Source organism: Eucalyptus grandis, chromosome 11 (assembly GCF_016545825.1).
Source record: "Eucalyptus grandis isolate ANBG69807.140 chromosome 11, ASM1654582v1, whole genome shotgun sequence".
In the NCBI taxonomy this organism is placed as follows: Eukaryota; Viridiplantae; Streptophyta; class Magnoliopsida; order Myrtales; family Myrtaceae; genus Eucalyptus; species Eucalyptus grandis.
The window spans coordinates 8,685,474-8,694,215 of NC_052622.1; the positions used below are offsets into that span (position 1 = coordinate 8,685,474).

Genomic DNA, 8,742 nt, shown 5'->3' on the forward strand with positions numbered 1-8,742 from the left:
TCAAGTATCAGAAGACCTGTAATTTAAGCAAACAACTTTGAGATTAAGTCGTCACTTATTCAGATGCTTTAACAATAGTGCAATTCAGTGGGCTACCAAGCGATGATCCAAATGCTCACATCGATGCTTTTCTTGAAATCTGTGACACCATTACATATAATGGAGTTACAGATAATGCTATTAGATTGAGATTATTTCCATTCTCTCTTAGAGACAAAGCTAAAAGTTGGCTTTCTTCTCTTCCCGCAGGATCAATTACTACATGGAATGATATGGCTCAGAAATTTCTTGGTAAGTTCTTTCCACCTGCAAAGTCTGCGAAGATGCGTAACGATATTACTAATTTTATGCAGATGGATAATGAATCACTATATGAAGCATGGGAAAGATTCAAAGAATTTCTTAGGAGATGCCCACATCACGGACTACCCGTATGGATGCAGGTACAAACTTTTTATAATGGCTCTAGTGCAAATCTTCGTTCTATGATTGATGCAGCTGCAGGGGGGACTTTAAATAATAAAACACCTGAAGAAGCCTACAATCTATTAGAGGAGATGGCATCCAATAGTTATCGGTGGCCTGCGAGAGATTACCAATGCGAAAAGTTAGCGGAGTTCATGAAGTTGATGCTTTTGCTGCAATTGCTGCACAATTTGAAACACTCAACAAAAAGCTTGATAATATGAGTGTTTCAGCCATGAAAATTCACAATTTGACATGTGATTTTTGTGGTGGAGGACATGTTAGCACTGAGTGTTAGGTAGGTAATACTTTCAAACAACCTAGTGAAAATTCTAACTTTGTTGGGAATTTTAACAGGTCACAGAATAATCCCTACTCCAACACATACAATCCGGGATGGCGCAATCATCCAAATTTTTCATGGAATAATCGAATGTGACGAGACCATCAAGATTCAAACAATCAGAAGAGACAAAGTCAAATTTGGAAGACATAGTTACCAAACTTGCTAACACAACTCATGACTTCATCAAAAGCACTGATGTGAGATTTCAAAATCAAGAGGCTTCAATCAAAAATCTGGAGATGCAAGTGGGTCAGTTAGCAAGTATGATGTCGGGAAGGCAAATGGGTTCTTTGCCGAGCAACACAGAGAAAATCCAATTGAAAACATAAAGGCTATTACCCTGAGAAGTGGTAAACAAGTGGGGAAGAAGAAGAGATTTTCAGAGACAAGGAAGAGGTGGTCAATAAACAATCAAAGGAGACAAGCAAGAGTAAACTTTTTCCAGATAATCCCAAGCCATATGTGCCCGCCAATTCCATTCCCTCAGCGACTCCAAAGAGCACAAAATAGATAAGCAATTTTCTAAATTTCTTGATGTATTTAAAAAATTGCACATTAACATTCCTTTTGCAGATGCTTTAGCGCAAATGCCTAGTTATGCAAAATTTTTGAAGGAGATTTTGGCAAACAAAAGGAAATGGAGGATTATGAAACCGTGAAGTTAAATGAGGAGTGTTCAGCCATCCTACAAAACAAATTGCCTCCAAAATTAAAAGATCCAAGGAGTTTTACTATTCCTTGCACTATTGGGGATTCTTACTTTGAAAAAGCATTATGTGATTTAGGTGCAAGTATTAATTTGATGCCTTATTCAGTTTTCAAGAAATTAGGATTGGGCGAGGTAAAAGCAACCACGGTGTCACTTCAACTGGCTGATCGATCAATTAAATATCCAAGAGGTATTGTGGAAGATGTTTTGGTAAAAGTTGACAAATTTATCTTTCCTGCAGATTTCATAGTTCTTGACATGAAGGAAGATTTTGAGGTACCACTTATCTTAGGTCGACCTTTTCTAGCAGGAAGAGCTCTTATTGATGTACAATAAGGGAAGTTGATCCTTAGAGTTCAAGATGATCTTGTTTCATTTAATGTTTTTAAAGCAATGAAATATCCATCGATGATAATTCTTGTTTTAGAGTTGAGACAGTTGACAAGTTGGTAAATAAGGTTTTTCAGGAAAATATTTTTGAAGATCCACTTGAAGCATGTCTGATTCAACCAATGGACAAAGACATTTAAAATGAGGAGATAAAGGAGTATGCAAATTTCATGGAGGCAATTCCACCATATTCAAGGCAAAAGGCAATTAAATTTGAGGAGTTGGGACAACACATTACAAAGCCTAAACCATCAATTGAAGAGCCTCCAATTCTTGAACTCAAACCCTTACCTTCTCATTTGAAATATGCTTATTTAGATGGAGTTTCTTCTTTACCGGTAATTATATCTTCTTCTTTGACAGATTTGATGGAGGAGAAATTGCTTAGAGTATTAAGAGAGCATAAAGGTGCAATTGGATGGAAAATAGCTGATATCAAGGGAATTAGTCCTTCAATTTGCATGCACAAAATTTTGATGGAGGAGCAATATAAACCCACTATCCAACCTCAGAGGCGTTTGAACCCGAAGATGCAAGAAGTAGTGAAAGCTGAGGTAATTAAGCTACTTGATGCAGGTATCATCTATCCTATCTCTGATAGTTCGTGGGTAAGTCCTGTGCAAGTTGTACCAAAGAAAGGTGGTATGACTGTTCAGAAAAACGACAACAATGAATTGATTCCAACTAGAACAGTTACTGGGTGGCGTGTGTGTATGGATTATAGAAAATTGAATGATGCCACTAGAAAAGATCACTTTCCTTTACCATTTATTGATCAGATGTTAGAAAGACTTGCTGGGCATGAGTTTTATTGCTTTCTTGATGAATATTCAGGGTATAATTAGATTTCTATTGCACCAGAAGATCAAGAGAAAGCTACTTTCACTTGCCCCTATGGTACTTTTGCTTTTAGAAGAATGTCCTTTGGTCTTTGTAATGCACCAGCTACTTTTCAAAGATGCATGATGGCTATTTTTTCTGATATGGTTGAAAAATATATTGAGATTTTCTTTGATGATTTTTCCGTTTTTGGCCTATCATTTGATTCTTGTTTAAATAATTTGGCCTTGGTCTTACAAAGATGTGAGGAGACTAACCTTATTTTGAATTGGGAGAAGTGTCACTTTATGGTGCAAGGGAAGGAATAGTGCTCGGGCATAAAATTTCTCGAAACGGAATAGAAGTCGATCGAGCCAAAGTAGAGGTCATTGCAAAATTACCTTCGCCAACATCTGTGAAACTTGTCAGAGGATTTTTGGGACATGCAGGATTTTACAGGCGATTTATAAAAGATTTTTCAAAAATTGCTAAACCTCTTTCTAATCTTTTGGAAAAAGATTCTCCTTTTAATTTTTCCGTTGAATGTATGCAGACTTTTAACACTTTAAAGGAGAAGTTAATATCAGCACCAATTATGACAGCACCAAATTGGGATTTACCTTTTGAGCTGATGTGTGATGCTAGCGATTCTGCAATAGGAGCTGTTTTGGGACAAAGGAAGAATAAAATTTTTCAAACCATATATTATGCCAATCGAACCTTGTCAGGTGCACAATTGAATTATTCAACAACAGAAAAGGAACTTTTTGCGGTAGTATTTGTTTTTGATAAATTTCGTTCTTATTTAATTGGCTCAAAAGTTATAGTTTATTCGACCACTTGCTCTTAAGTATATGCTTGAAAAGAAAGAATCAAAACCCGAGTTGATCAGGTGGATTCTATTGCTGCAAGAATTTGATTTGGAAATCAAAGATAAGAAGGGGACTGAAAATCTAATTGCGGATCACTTATCAAGAATTCCAAATTCAAAGGAAGAGGTAAGACCAATTTTGGAAGAGTTCCTTGATGAGAAATTTTTTTTTCCATCAAGTCAATTCCTTGGTATACTGACTTTGTAAATTATTTGGTAAGTAATGTTCTTCCTCCTAAATTATCATATCAACAGAAGAAAAAATTCTTTTCTAATGTTGAAAACCTTTCTTGTTTAAAGTATGTGCAAATCAGGTCATAAGGAGATGTGTTCCAGATGAAGAGAAGGCAAACATTCTACATCATTGTCATAATGGAGAGGTAGGTGGCCATTTTGGTGCCACCAAAACTGCAGCTAAGATTTTACAATCTAAATTTTATTGGCCTGCACTTTTTAAATATGCATACTCCTATGTAGTTTCATGTGATAGGTGTCAGAGAACTGAAAATATTTCAAGAAAAAATGAGATGTCTTTAAACAACATTATTGTGTGTGAATTATTTGATGTTTGGAGTATTGATTTCATGGGACCCTTTACACCTTCTTATGGAAATTTATACATTTTAGTGGCTGTGGAGTATGTGTCTAAGTGGGTAGAAGCTGTAGCATTGCCAACAAATAATGCTAAGGTTGTGGTGAAATTTTGAAGAAAAATATTTTTACCCGATTCGGCACTCTAAGGCAATCATAAGTGATAGGGGACACATTTTTACAACAAGCAATTTGAAGTACTTTTGAGTAAATATGGAGTCACACATAAGGTTGCAACCCCTTATCATCCTCAGACTAGTGGTCAAGTAGAGATTTCAAATAGGGAAATCAAGAGAATTTTAGAAAAAACAGTGAATGTCTCTAGGAAAGATTGGTCAATAAAACTTGATGATGCACTTTGGGCCTATAGGACAGCGTTCAAAACTCCAATTGGGATGTCTCCTTTTAGGCTAGTGTTTGGAAAGGCTTGTCACTTACCAGTGGAATTAGAGCACAAAGCATATTGGGCATTGAAATTTTGAATTTTGATATGCAGTCTACAGTGAAGAAAGATTATTGCAACTGAATGAATTGGAAGAATTTCGCAATGAGGCCTATGAAAATTCTAAGTTGTACAAGGATCATACAAAAAGATGGCATGACAAGCACATATTCAGAAGAGAGTTTAAAATTGGTCAAAAAGTCTTACTTTATAACTCTCGTCTTAAATTTTTTCCAGGAAAGTTGTGATCTAGATGGTCTGGTTCTTTTATAGTTACATAGGTATTCCCATATGGAACAGTTGAAGTTGCGAATGACACCGAGGGCACATTTAAAGTGAACGGTCAACGTTTGAAGCCTTACTTCGAAGGTGGTTACAACAAGCAGAAGACCACCATTGAACTTCATCCTCCAGAATAGCGACATCTGAGATAATTTGGCTGAAAACTATAAAGCAAGCGCGTCTTGGGAGGCAACCCAAGCATTTTAATTATATTTTTATTTATTTTTAAGTTTATGTTTTGCAAAAAAAAAAAAAAAAAAATATTAACTTTTTCTATTTTATCCAGGTTAATTTTTAGGGAGCACCTTTCAAGAGTTTAATCATCAAGATCATCTATGGACTTATCCTACAACCGGGAAGTTTTCTTCTTCCCATTCTATTTTTTCGCATTGAGGACACTGCTTCATTCAAGTTTGGGGGGAAGACAAATTTTTAGATAATTTTTTATATTATTGCTCTCCCGGTTGTGAATTTTTGCGATTCTTAGGAAAATTTAAATTTTATTTAAACTTGCAGTTGATGTGTGAGTTAATCTTAATTCTGATTATGTTGATCCACTTACTGAGCACTAAAAGTCCTTAATTTTTTGAATTATGTGTAAATCTAGAGAACATTCATGTGAAATATGTGATTTTCTTAGATTTCACCCAAATCTTAGAATTTGTTTGATTTTCTCTTGAGGCGAAATCCTAAGCTAAATCTAATTGAGAAAATGATTTAGGCAATTTTTGGATCGATTGAGCCTTTCAAGCTAACCCTGTTTATTTATCCCTAGTCACCCCGTTGAGCCTTAATTACTACCCAATTTTTCATTGGCACCCATATATGTTTAGCCTAGTTGTTATCAAATTATATCTATGTCCCTTGCCCTATGAACACGTTGATTTTTTGGTTGTTTATTTGATTGATAGAAATTTTGGAGGAATGATGGAGTACAAAGAAGAAAAAAAGTGATTGCAGTGGTTGTTTAAGGTGTATTGTCAAAAAAAAAAATTGCTTTTATGGTTCCCTATCCAACTTTCAATTGAGTGAGCCTTTTGGATACTCAATGGGTTGGAAATTTTCATGTTATATTTGGAGGGACTTTGGGAGAAACTCCACCATAAAGCAATTCAAAAAAAAAAAAAAAAAAAAAAAAAAAGAGAGAGAAAAGGAAAAAAAAAAAAGAATGATGATATATGGCGGCAGAAAAATTATCTTGAAGGAGTGAAATTGGACAGTGACAGTGGCTCTAATTAGATCCTAGAAATCAATGTGTTGATGGGTGGTTTGAGCTTAAAATTGCCATTATCTCACCTTTAGCCCAGCCTTACATTACAACCCGAGAAAAGTCCTATTGATTTTTGGTTGGATAATTAGCTTACATTAGTGGAGAGAGGAATGAAAAGCAAACCTATGAGATTTGGTCATAATTATTGAGAATTTTGAGAGGTTGCATGTTAATGTGAATTTATTTGGATTGCATATAATTCAAAAAAAGATGAGGACTCTCACACACACACTTGGATCATATAGTTAGAATTGGTCTTAACTTATAAATCGATTTCAATGTTTGGATGAAATTTGTGTTTTTCTTTGAATTGTGAATTTGAGCAATTATGGAAAGATGTCATGGAGAAGGTTGTTAGGTTGAGTATGTGTTATGTCTTACTTTTGCTCGAGGACTAGCAAAATGTTAAGTTTGGGGTTTGATAACTCTATAAAAATAGGGTTATTTTACCTATTTTAGGCAGTAATTAATGCATTATCTGTGAGAAAATATTTGGATTTCCTTCTGATTATTTGAATTTTCTTTGTTTATGCAGAATAATGAGATATGGAGAAGATAAGGAAAAGAATGGCAATTATCAGAATTCAAATAAAAGCTGCAGTGGAAGATGGATATCAAATCAGGAAATTTTTGATTTTGTTTCCTAATGTTATCTACAAGCATTGAGAGATAGATATTTTAGATTTCCTATAAATAGGAAGAGAGCAGCTAGGGTTTTTAGAGAGAGAGAGGGGGAGAGTTAGATCGTTTTCCATTGTTCCGAGAGTTTTTCAAGTATTTTGAAGAGAAGACAAAAGTGGTGACAGAATTTTTGTTCTTTGATTCAAGATGCTGGGTTTGATTTATATTTATATTTTTTCTTCTACTATGTTCTAATTTTCTTTTGTTAGAGCTACGATGTAGCCTAACCATGATGATATGAATTTCATGATTTTTATGTTTTACAATTGATTTCATTCATGTGAGTTATATATTATTGCGTTTAATGCTTTTGAGTGACTCGGCCACCACTTGAATGATCTGATGTGCATGTTTGAGACTGAGAGGTAATAATATGCAATTGCTCATTATAATATATAACCATGAATTAAACGTGGATAGAAATATACCGCGTTATTTGTGTAGCTTTCGGTGATAAGGTGATCCAAAAGACTCATTGTAAACCGGGAATATTCATAACTTTTAATGCACTCATGTTTATTTTAATTCACATAGAGATATAGTGGATTAATAAGCTGAGTAGGTTTGCTATACCTAGAGATAGGATAGTAAATAGGTTAGGAAATTCCGCTATCACATGTTTGATATCGTTCGTGTATTCACAACAATCTGAAATTCATATCTAGTGGTTATGGTGAAATTGGATGCTCTAACATATTTATCTGATTGATTTTACTGCATTTAGTCTTCAAAGTCTTCAAGTTTCGTTTTTTATTTATTCTTAATCATACAACCATTGTTCGTAAAATTCTAAACGCAAGTGCACGTATCGAACAAGTAATATAATGATGAGATAAGTATCGTCCCACGGAGATCGATGATTAATAAACTAATTAAATACTAAAATAGATTAATTCTAAAATTTATCTAACAGATCAAAGTATGATTAAGAATAAATAAAAACGAAACTTGATCTGTTAGATAAATTTTAGAATTAATCTATTTTAGTATTTAATTAGTTTATTAATCATGGGACGATACTTTATCTCATCATTATATTACTTGTTCGATACGTGCACTTGCGTTTAGAATTTTACGAACAATGGTTGACAAGCTTCTTGACTGTAGACAAATCTCGCATTAGTTTTTCTCCTCATCAGTACCTTGACTTAGTGTATTCTCGATATCCTACTCTATTCTTTCTAGTTGATGATCTTTTCGAATTAGAATGCTTTTCAACCAATCTTTATGGATTTTTTTACATCGAATCCTACTTATCTGTCTTCTGCACCTTGCACCTTTTCAGTTTGAGATCAAGCCCATACATTATACAGTCTCATTTTAAATCAGGAATGTCAACAGATGTTGTTCGTTGCCTCATCATGTCATCAAGCATGCAAAACTAGGCATTGAGATTCTTCTGGTTTTGGATTTTCTGTCTGTCTTGTTCTACTGTAATTTCTTCGAACAGTAGAATCTCTTTGTATGCTTCTGCCTTTATAGTCTCTGCATATCGGTAGATTGTATTAATGATAACTATAACATCTGCTTTCTTGTAGTGGTTGCATTCTGTCCGAACAATAGTGAAGTTCACATTTACAGACTTTCAGAAGACAAGTGGGAGCAAGCGCACATTCTCCATTGCAGTACTTCATCCTTAAAGAGTAAGTGACTTTGAATTCAAATGACTGAAATAGAGGGACGACAATATACTAAACAGTATTTATGTGAGCACAGAAATAAAAGTTACAAACTATATTTACCGAAAGATAAGCAAAATTGCATTTGTGTTGAGTTATCCGATTTCTTGTCTTCAGAGTGGTAATTCTCCAGCCATGTTTGTTTTTCTCCAAAACTAAAGAAATAGGACCAGAAGACACTCTATTTTAGTTTTCCC

The 8,742-nt window shown here is 34.4% G+C and overlaps 1 non-coding gene across 1 annotated transcript; it reads right to left on the reverse strand.

Annotated features, from left to right (window-relative positions):
- Window positions 1-321: 321 nt before the first annotated feature.
- Window positions 322-427, reverse strand: LOC120290066. The gene has a single exon (XR_005547941.1). It is a non-coding gene; the product is annotated as a small nucleolar RNA R71 (small nucleolar RNA).
- Window positions 428-8,742: the final 8,315 nt, after the last annotated feature.